Below are 9,459 nucleotides of genomic sequence, written 5' to 3' on the forward strand. Positions count from 1 at the left end.
GGCCGTCCCTGTGTAAGTGAGCGTGCACAGCTCACGCTACGGTGTCGCTGATGGACGGGTGTAGTTTCAAGGTGAATGCTGGTTGATATTTTTGTTTATGGCAAGATGAAAAATGAACCAATGAAGAATATATTGGAATTCATTTGTTAGTCAATGATGTCAATGGCATTTTTTCACTGAATAGTATAATAGTTTTCAAACTTTGGACAAGTGCTTCAATTTTATGTTATGCATAGCGTAATGGGTGTAGGCAGATACACTTTTAGGTTTAATCTGTATTAGACTGGATAGGCAACAAAATCAACAAAATTTAAGGCCTGTTTTGTGGCATTTTTCAAATTTCTTGATGTAAGCACTCCCACCTTCAGGTCACCAATTTGCCAATTTCAAGTTACCAATGATATGTCCTTAAAGCAGGGTTGGGAAGGGTTGCCAGGATTGCACAGATGTGATGGATGTAAATAACCTGAGGAGCAAGATAACAGCAAAATGTGGTAAATAATTAGGAAGTGATGAATTTTCAGTATTACCTTTGCTTTAAAGATCATTTATTTAGATAACTTAAACACATTTAAAATAATTTTACATTCCTAGGTGGTGCTAGCGGTAAAGAACCTGCCTGTCAATGCAGGAGTCACGAGATACGTAGGTTTGATCCCTGGGTGGGGAAGATGCCCTGGGGGCGAGCATGGCAGCCCACTCCAGTATTCTTGCCTGGAGAATCCCAGGGACAGAGGAGCCTGGCGGGCTACAGTCCACGGAATTGCAAAGAGTCGGACATGAATGTAGTGGCTTAGCACAGTACATGTTTAAAAACAACTTAATTTATCATAGCGACTGTATTTAACAACTGACAATTTAAAAATTAATTAAAAATTATTTTCAGAATATTGGAAATTTCTCGACAGTAGATATACAGACAGATTACTTTTAAAATGACTTGAACATAGACTACATACATGGAACATGTAGAATGAAGTATTAAAGTCTAGGGGCAGATTGACAGCTCTGTGATGACTGTACATAGTATGGAGAGTATCTTGGAAAGATGCAACTGAATTGGGAACCTAAAAACTGGTTAGTCAAACCTAGACATCGGTCTCATATCACAAAGTATAGGCGGAGCCTAGCAAGCAAAAAAGCAATTAGCTGAACGAACAAAACTCAGAAGTTTCTACTGGCTCTTTTCTTCACATTTTGGTGGTATACGCCAATCTATGCTTAGTTAGAGTGTGTTAGGGTTTTGTGTCTGTTTGTGTCCACAGCATCCTTAATTCTAGTCCCTTGGGATGCATTTTCCTCCTTCTGCATCAGCCTGTTTCCTCAAGCTCCTCCTCTTTTTGGTCCTTTAACCTCTTTGCTTCCCCTCCCCACGGCTCCACTTGCCTCTGTTAAAATTGGTCCATTTCTGCCCCTTTCGGTTGTGTTGGGGAACAAACAGTAAGTCATGGAGGGTCAACAGAGGGGTCATTGGTTTCTATACTGACCGATTTAATAACAAAGTTTTAAAAATTATGTGCTGCAATCGAAGGTCAGAAGTGAAGCTAGAGGGAACCTCCTGCCTGAGTGAGTGGGCTTCTACAGGGACACAGGGACATTCTCACAAAAGGTAGATAAAGCAAGTTTGATAAAATGACCCACCACCCAAAATGTAATGGAGAGGTGGGGGGGATTCTTGACTCCTAGGGAAGGAAGGTTAAAAGGGTCATGGTTCCTTAGCAGGCCGGGCAGCGTTTATCACACAGAGGAAGATCATTGCACTGACAGCCACATAATTTCATAGAGATGTCCTTGCTCATCTGCCCAGATGATGCTGTCAATGCTCATCTTTCAATTAATCAAAATTCTGTGTTTCCCTTATTGTTTTTGCTTGTTGTTGTTCAATCACCAAGTCATGTCTGACCCTTCGTGGCCTCGTGGCTTACAGCATGCCAGTCTTCTCTGTTCCTCACCATGTCCCGGCGTTTGCCCAAGTGCATGCCCACTGAAGCGGTGATGCCACCAATCATCTAGCCCTCTGTTGCCCCTGTCTCTCTCACCTTTCAATCTTTCCCAGCATCAGGGTCTTTTCCAATGAGTCAGATGTTTTTTACTATGTAAATACTATTCACTCTTAAACCAAGTGGTACCATATGATTGCATTTTAAAATTATATAACTTTTTTTTTTCCAAGAGTTTATAATTATTTTACTTTTTTATTTGCTTAATTTCTTTGTACCTCCAGCCAAGTCTTCCGATGCGGTACAAAAGCTCTGTCACATGCTTCACAATAAGTAACTTCTCTATGTTTAGGGCTTCTGTTTTTGAATCTTTATTTACCTCAATATTGATTTATACCTCCACGTTAGAAGAACACATTCTCCATTAACTTCTTGAGAAAATGGTCAAAGAAATAATTATATTTGGGAATGCATGTGTGAAAATGCTTTTATTTTATTCTCAGGCTTCACTGAGGTTTAGGACTCTAGTTGGAAATATCTTGATGCTGTATATATTTCCATATCATTTGTGACTTTTATTTTTTAAGGAACTTGTTACTAATTAGAATAATTACTGATATAAAATTTCATAATGTGCAACTTAATACTTTTTTGTAGAGTATGATGAAGGGCATCTCAAATTCAACATATTCCAAGTAGAACTCATCCTTTTCCTCCCTGCTCCACTCTGGTTTTCTTGTCCGTAATGAATGGCATCACCATTTGTCTAACTATACCCATCAGAGACTCAGCCTGTACGTGCAGTTCATCATTTGTTCTCATCACTGCCACTTCTGTGCTTTTCGGCTGTGCCACACGGCACGCAGGATCTGCTCTGACCAGGGCTCAGACCCGTGTCCCCGCGCTGGGAGCGCCAGGGAAGGCCAGTGCTATTCTTGATACGTTTCTCCAGTGCACCCACTTTTCCTTGTTGCCTCTAGCAAGCTATTCCAAGGCACCAGTTCCTCTCACACCCCAGACTTCCTCGCTGATCTTTTTATATTCACATTTCTTTTCTTTCATTTTATTTTCCTCCCTACAGCTAGGTGTGTCCTGCTGAAATGCATATATGGTGACATCCAATTCTTAAAATCAGTCCTCAGCGGATTTCAGTTATCTAGTCTCCTTCAGCAAGCTAGTCCTCTGCCACATTTGCACTGTTTCACTTCCTTTTTCACTATCTCTAAACTCACCGCAGGGCTTGCCTGTGTGCTTTCGTAGGGAACACTTCTTAACCTTCTTTTCCTTCCCTGCCCCCACCTAATCTTTAATTCTTAGTTCCACTTTTACTTCTTTGGGGCCTCTTACCTAACCTGTTTTAAATTTTTATAAAAATACTGTTTTTTTATAAAAAACCACAATTGTACTTAAAGTATCCTTTGTATTATTACTTCATTAATATTTAGCTTTCTAATTAGATGAAAGGCTCTACAAGGATAAGACTCTCTCAACTATTTTCCTTCATCAAGGCATCCCTTGTATTTACATATGCCTGACGTATAGTACACTATAATTAAGTATTGTTGAACACATGAATTTTTTCCCCCTGGCCTTCTCTTCCATTCCATTTGTCTCTTTCTTTCATTCTTATTTTTTCGGGGGAGGTAGCCATGAATGACAAATGACATAAATTTTATTTGGATTAATCAAGAGAACAAGCCAGATAAGATCAATAAAATAATTATTTAAAAATCTCTTTGATTTTTCAAGTTAAAAATAGCTATAATTATACAGTGGGCATTATAATAGCAGTATTTCATTTTAAAGTATATTTATGTGAAAGTCACTCAGCCATGTCTGACTCTTTGTGACCCCATGGACTGTAGCCCACCAGACTCCGCTGTCCGTGGGGTTCACCAGGCAAGAATACTGGAGTGGGTGGCCATTCCTTCTCCAGGGGATCTTCCCGACCCGGGGATCCAACCCGGGTCTCCTGAACTGCAGGCAGATTCTTTACCGTCTGAGCCACCAGGGAAGCCCCTTCAAATTATATTAGATTTACAAAAAAAAAGAAACTAAGGGTGTTACGAAATTTACCTTGACAGCATTTTCCAAATATTCAAGATATTAGGCATTTTGCTTAAAGACAATGAACACATTCAGCAAAGAATGATCCATTCACTCCTTGAGATCATTTCTTACTTCCTATTTTTTGTTCAGTTTATTTTAGGAAACCATCTACATAACTCATGATTGAATAAACAATTTGCTTGTGGATGCATACACGTGTACCCTAGCTTTCTATTTGGAAACTGTGGATAGCATAATGTAGTATGCCTAGAAATGAATTTTGTGTGCTTCCTTGTATGACCACACTTATAATCAAGCATGCAATTCTTTTGTACCCCCACCAGCATTTTTATTTGTCAGTATTTTGTTTTTTCATCTTTCAAATCCTGATTCATCATCTACTGAACAATAGCTTTCTGAATCAGTTTATGGGTTGTGCTTCATTCTCAAAAAGCAAATTTGTGAGTTGTAGATAAATGTCACATGTTTTTAAAAATTATTTCAAAATACATAATACAGCGGGAGTGAATGACAGCAGCGTGAGGATGCATATATTCAATAATCTTCTTGCTGGTTTTCGGCGGAGCCTGCTGTAGTTCGTCTCTTTGTTTACCATGTGCAAAAGACTGGATCAACTTTCAAACACTTTATTATGGTTTAATGGGGGAATCATTAGTAGATGAGCTTAACAGACCCAAATGCTAGACACTCAGTGGTTTATTTCTCAAGATTAAAATAATGTCTGTTTCTAACCTTCCGTATTTAAAGCAAATTTGCATACAGCTGTATCCAGCTAAGTGCCTTTCAGACTTCTTGTTACGTTAAGAATGTACAAGCATTAAGAGTGCTTGTAATACAATTGACTTTAGGCTGAATTTTACATTAATGGCCCCCTTTGTTATTTAGCTGGCATTAAAGGCTTAAGTACAAGAAAATCCATGTACAAAGCGTATCATTTTTATTTTAATTTAAACTCCCAAGAAATTTAGTGACTAAAACATCCGTTATGCCATTTGGAATAATTTTTTTTTCCCCCTAAAGCTTTTTGCAGCAAGAGACAAATGTTAGCAGAATCCTGAAATGCACAGTTACCTCAGGATTGCTGGGGAAATTGATAAAGACTGCAGTGATACAGATTGGAACCACAATGGCCAGGGGACACAAAGCTGATGGGGTTTGGGCCTCTCTTAGGGTGCTGTTAGGAAAAGGGCTGTTAACATTGGCAAATAAGGGGAAAAAGGCTGCGAGTAGGATGCTAACAGTACAACAAGGGAGATGGTGCAGGCTGCCAGGATAAGAAGTGATTGCAAGCCATCTCTAAGTGAAATCTTTTGGACAATTTTTTCTTCCGTGAATGCCTAGAAATTATGCTATTTCTGTGACATCTACTAGCTTAATAGATTAATAGGAACTGTCCAATGTTAATAAAATCTCTATTTCCCTAGAAATGTTGGGAGATCCTAGGTAAGAGAATCTTATGGTTCCTAGGTAAGAGAATTTAATATTACGACCTTGTATAATATACTAGTCTGAATTTGATTCTATTCGTCATTACTATGCACAAAGCACTAGGCCAAGAACTTTCCTTTCTTAGTATGTGAAAAATGCATTGAATACAATCACGAATTTCTCTGATGACCTGGTGCCTCCTGTCACCTCTGTTCTGAAAATTTTTTTTCTCATTGAAAATCAGTTTAGAAGGGGATGAAAAGGGTGAAAGAGACTGTACCAAACTCTATGATTACCTCTGGAAATACAAACCTCTGTGTTTAAAACTTTATTATCTTTTATTTGCTTTTCCTTGGAAGTAAAGTACTGAGAAAAATGTGATTAATTGAGGAAACTAGATAGTTGACTTCCAAATAACTGAGTGTCACAAATTCATCTTCTCTATATGTCTTTGGTTATTCTTTTAAAAGAGTGTTTCTTGAAATAATCTACCTGCTAAAATTTTAGAAGTGACTTTTCAATGTCTAATGGATGAAAGATGAAAAAAACCCAGATGAGAAGAGACTGAAATTTGTGATTATACCTGTTGGCTGGGTATAATCATGAATCACTACTGAACTATAAATCCACTGGGATGCAAATGAGTGTCTGCAGAGCATGATCAAAGGAAACATCTGGTAGAAGAAATGAGTGTGGCCAGGATCTCCCCATAAATAGGTGGGTGGAGAACAAGCATCTCGGGAAGCCGGCCACGCTCGCATATTCCTGTGCTAGAAGAGCGAAAGAATGACGCTTATCTTGGAGAATATTCCAGAAGGGCTGGATATCAAGATGTAACCATAAGATGTAATGATTTCTTATAATTAGAAACAAAATTAGGGCTGGATCTGAAGGATAAGATAGAAACCTTAAAGTAGAAATATCTGGGCTTTCATAATTATGCAACTTCAGGGGATGAACAGAAAATGCCTGTGACTGAATCTGGGTCATGGAGATGGTGGCGTATGAGGCGATGACGCCTTGTCTACCAGGCGAAGTGACTTTCTACTAACTTCACGTGGAAATGCAAGTTCTTTGTGACCAGATCTTACAATTTTTAGAGATATCAGAAGTATAAAATCCTGAATTTTAAATATTATAATTAATGTACAGAAAAATAAAACAGAGTAGGCGTTTTAAAAAATATTGATAGGCGGATTTGCAAGTCTCCTATATTTCTGCAGGATTCTTAGCGTGACCTACAAGGCTCTTACTCTTCCCACCTCCCACTGTGCTACTCCTTCATTTCCCAGTAACAGCACTTGTCTTTCTTACTTCAAATGATTTTGCTTCAAGAGTGCTCTTCAATCATCCTTTTTTGTTTGGTTATCTCTTCATCCCCGAGATCTCAGCAAAAATGTTACCTCTTGGGAAAGTTATTTCTGATAACCCACCGTCCCCAACTCCGCACGATTTTGTTAGGATTCTTTTCTGACAACTTTGGACTTTTTTGTTTATTAGACCTGTTCAGTTAGTAATTGTGATTTTTTTTTGGTTGGGGATGGGAGGGCTTAGTGAGAGAGTGCAGTTATCTGTGTAATGTCTACTTCTCCTTTGAATTACAGCATCACAATTTTGAGAACTTGTCTGTTTTGTTCAATATTATTTCTCCAGAACTTCACATAATGCCTATTCAGGACTTTAGGACTTATTTACTGAATGAGTCAGCAAACTATCCCCCTGGGGTAGCAGAACTAATACATTTTGTGAGGAAGGGAATGTGAGATCTCTCCATGGTCCTGAAAACTATTAGTGAGAAGATGTTCACTTGATTGAAACATTTTACATAGGGGGCTGTATGATACCAGGAGCAACTAATAACTGACCAAGAAAGTGGAAAAGAGAAGAGAAGAAAAGAGAACTAATATAATGAAACTCTGTTACATTTGTGATTCTCTGCTTTACACACGTAATCACAATTAACCCTCATGACAACCTAGAAGCATAGATATTTTTAACCTTATTTTGTGGATGAGGAAACCAAGAATTAGAGAGATTAGATAGTTTCCAGAAGTCCCAGTTCTCAGAGGTGACTGAGATGATATTCCAACAAAAGTTTGGACTTCAAGGTTTACTTCATTAATACAGGAGGTTGGGTCATGTGGGTTGATGCTTTATGCCTAAAGGATTAGTTTTGTAAACTCATATAAGAGGTTAAATCTGTGTGTATGGGAGAAAAAGGCAGCAAAATTTGTGAATCAGCCTGGATCTATAGAATGTAGTGAACAATTGACAACACTTGCTTTTTCAGGATGAGTTTTGAAAGATAACAACTTCTTTGCAATAAATAATGAACCTATTGCAGTAACATTCGTTATTGAAAGCAAAACATGTTGGTCTTTATTTTCAGACGTCACATTTTGGCAAAGTCTAACTTTGACAAAGTACAATCTAACTTTTTCTTTCAACAAGGAAAAGTAATAATCAACTTCATGATTGTCGGCTTTTCTTTGTGTTAAAAAGCACCTAGAAATGTCTGAGAAGTGTATTCTGTACCCTAATGATCTTAATTATCTGAATGATTCTGGAACTGGTGATGTACTCCTTGTAAGGGATAATCACAAGACCAGACATGTATTTGCACTTGCAGTGCGGAAAGAAGTTAACTGTTTCACTGTGCTCAAGGGACTCCTTTGGTATACTGATGAGAGAAGGCAGGGATGAGGCCTCATGATGAATGGGTTCGGGTGCAAGGCTGCTAAGTAAATATCAGATGGGGAGAAGTAAGAGTAAAACATGATGATGATCTCAAGTTGAGCTAAAAGTGAAGCTGAAACTGACCACGGACCTAAGGAAGCCCTACAGTCCTACCTACAAGCTCCAGTCTTCCAGATGGAGGTAGATGCTAATGCTTAACGCCCAGGGCATGCAGCATCACCGTTCTGAGTTGTTCAGATTCCACAGGTAAGCATCCTTACTAGCCATTCCCTTATACAGTCTTTTTCCCCTTTGGAGACCTCCACCTCAGTGCATCCTATTGCTTCTTCCTTCCAGCTGCAGTTTTATACACTGCACAAGAATGGAAACTGTGACTTAGCTTGGACTTTGATTATTGCAGGAAATAGAGTAATCATAAGCAATATGAGAGTGCCTGATAGTATCCAGACACAGTTAAAAATTTTAAAAAGATTCCACTAGTGAAGTATTAATAAGCTTCCCGCATTTAATATACCATGAGGCTATTCAGATGCAGTTTTGAGGATCTATTAAATTGTTCCTATTTCTCACTTATTTTAGAATGCACACACAATTCCGCTTTTAAAGGACCAATTCAAACATGGACAGTGACTTCCCTGGGAATTCAGTGGTTAAGACTCTGTGCATCCAATGCTAGGGGGGTGAGGGTTCAATCCCTGGTTGGGGAACTAAGACAAAACCTGTTCATATATCTAAGTTTTCCAGAAATGGCAGTTTCTTTGTATCTCATTATGTACTCATTTAATTCTGCAGTTTTTGCTTAGTTTTTTTTCCTACAAAAAATGATAAAGATGTAAATCTTATAGGCCTAAAATTATGGTTGAGTTTCATAATTCTAACAAATAGCTATTAATTTCATGGCATAGAAGGTGAAGAATATGAAACAATATCTCATGTTACCTTCTGCTTATTTCAATCTGTAACAAGGTAAGGAATATGGTACACTTTTAAAGAAGATTCCTTTTCAAGTAGATTTGACTATGGAAAATGAGATGTGATTTCCAAAGTTGCCATTCTAAAAATGGCACATTCACGACCATTATCTAGAGTGAACATTAGGGTAAGGTAACTATGGGGCTTTAGAAGTAATGCATTAGAGGAAGAAGCAATGTTAGCTTTACAAAATAAAATTTGTCATCCTTCTGTGATTTAGATCAGCTATAAATAGAAACTGCTTAAAAGGTGTTATTTAGTAGTTTCCATTATGCAGCTGTCTATTTAAATCATTTAATTTTGGCATCTAATCCAACTCCCAGTCTCCATCGGAGACAAATAAGAAACCATA

This window comes from Muntiacus reevesi, chromosome 8 (genome assembly GCF_963930625.1).
Source record: "Muntiacus reevesi chromosome 8, mMunRee1.1, whole genome shotgun sequence".
NCBI lineage: Eukaryota > Metazoa > Chordata > Mammalia > Artiodactyla > Cervidae > Muntiacus > Muntiacus reevesi.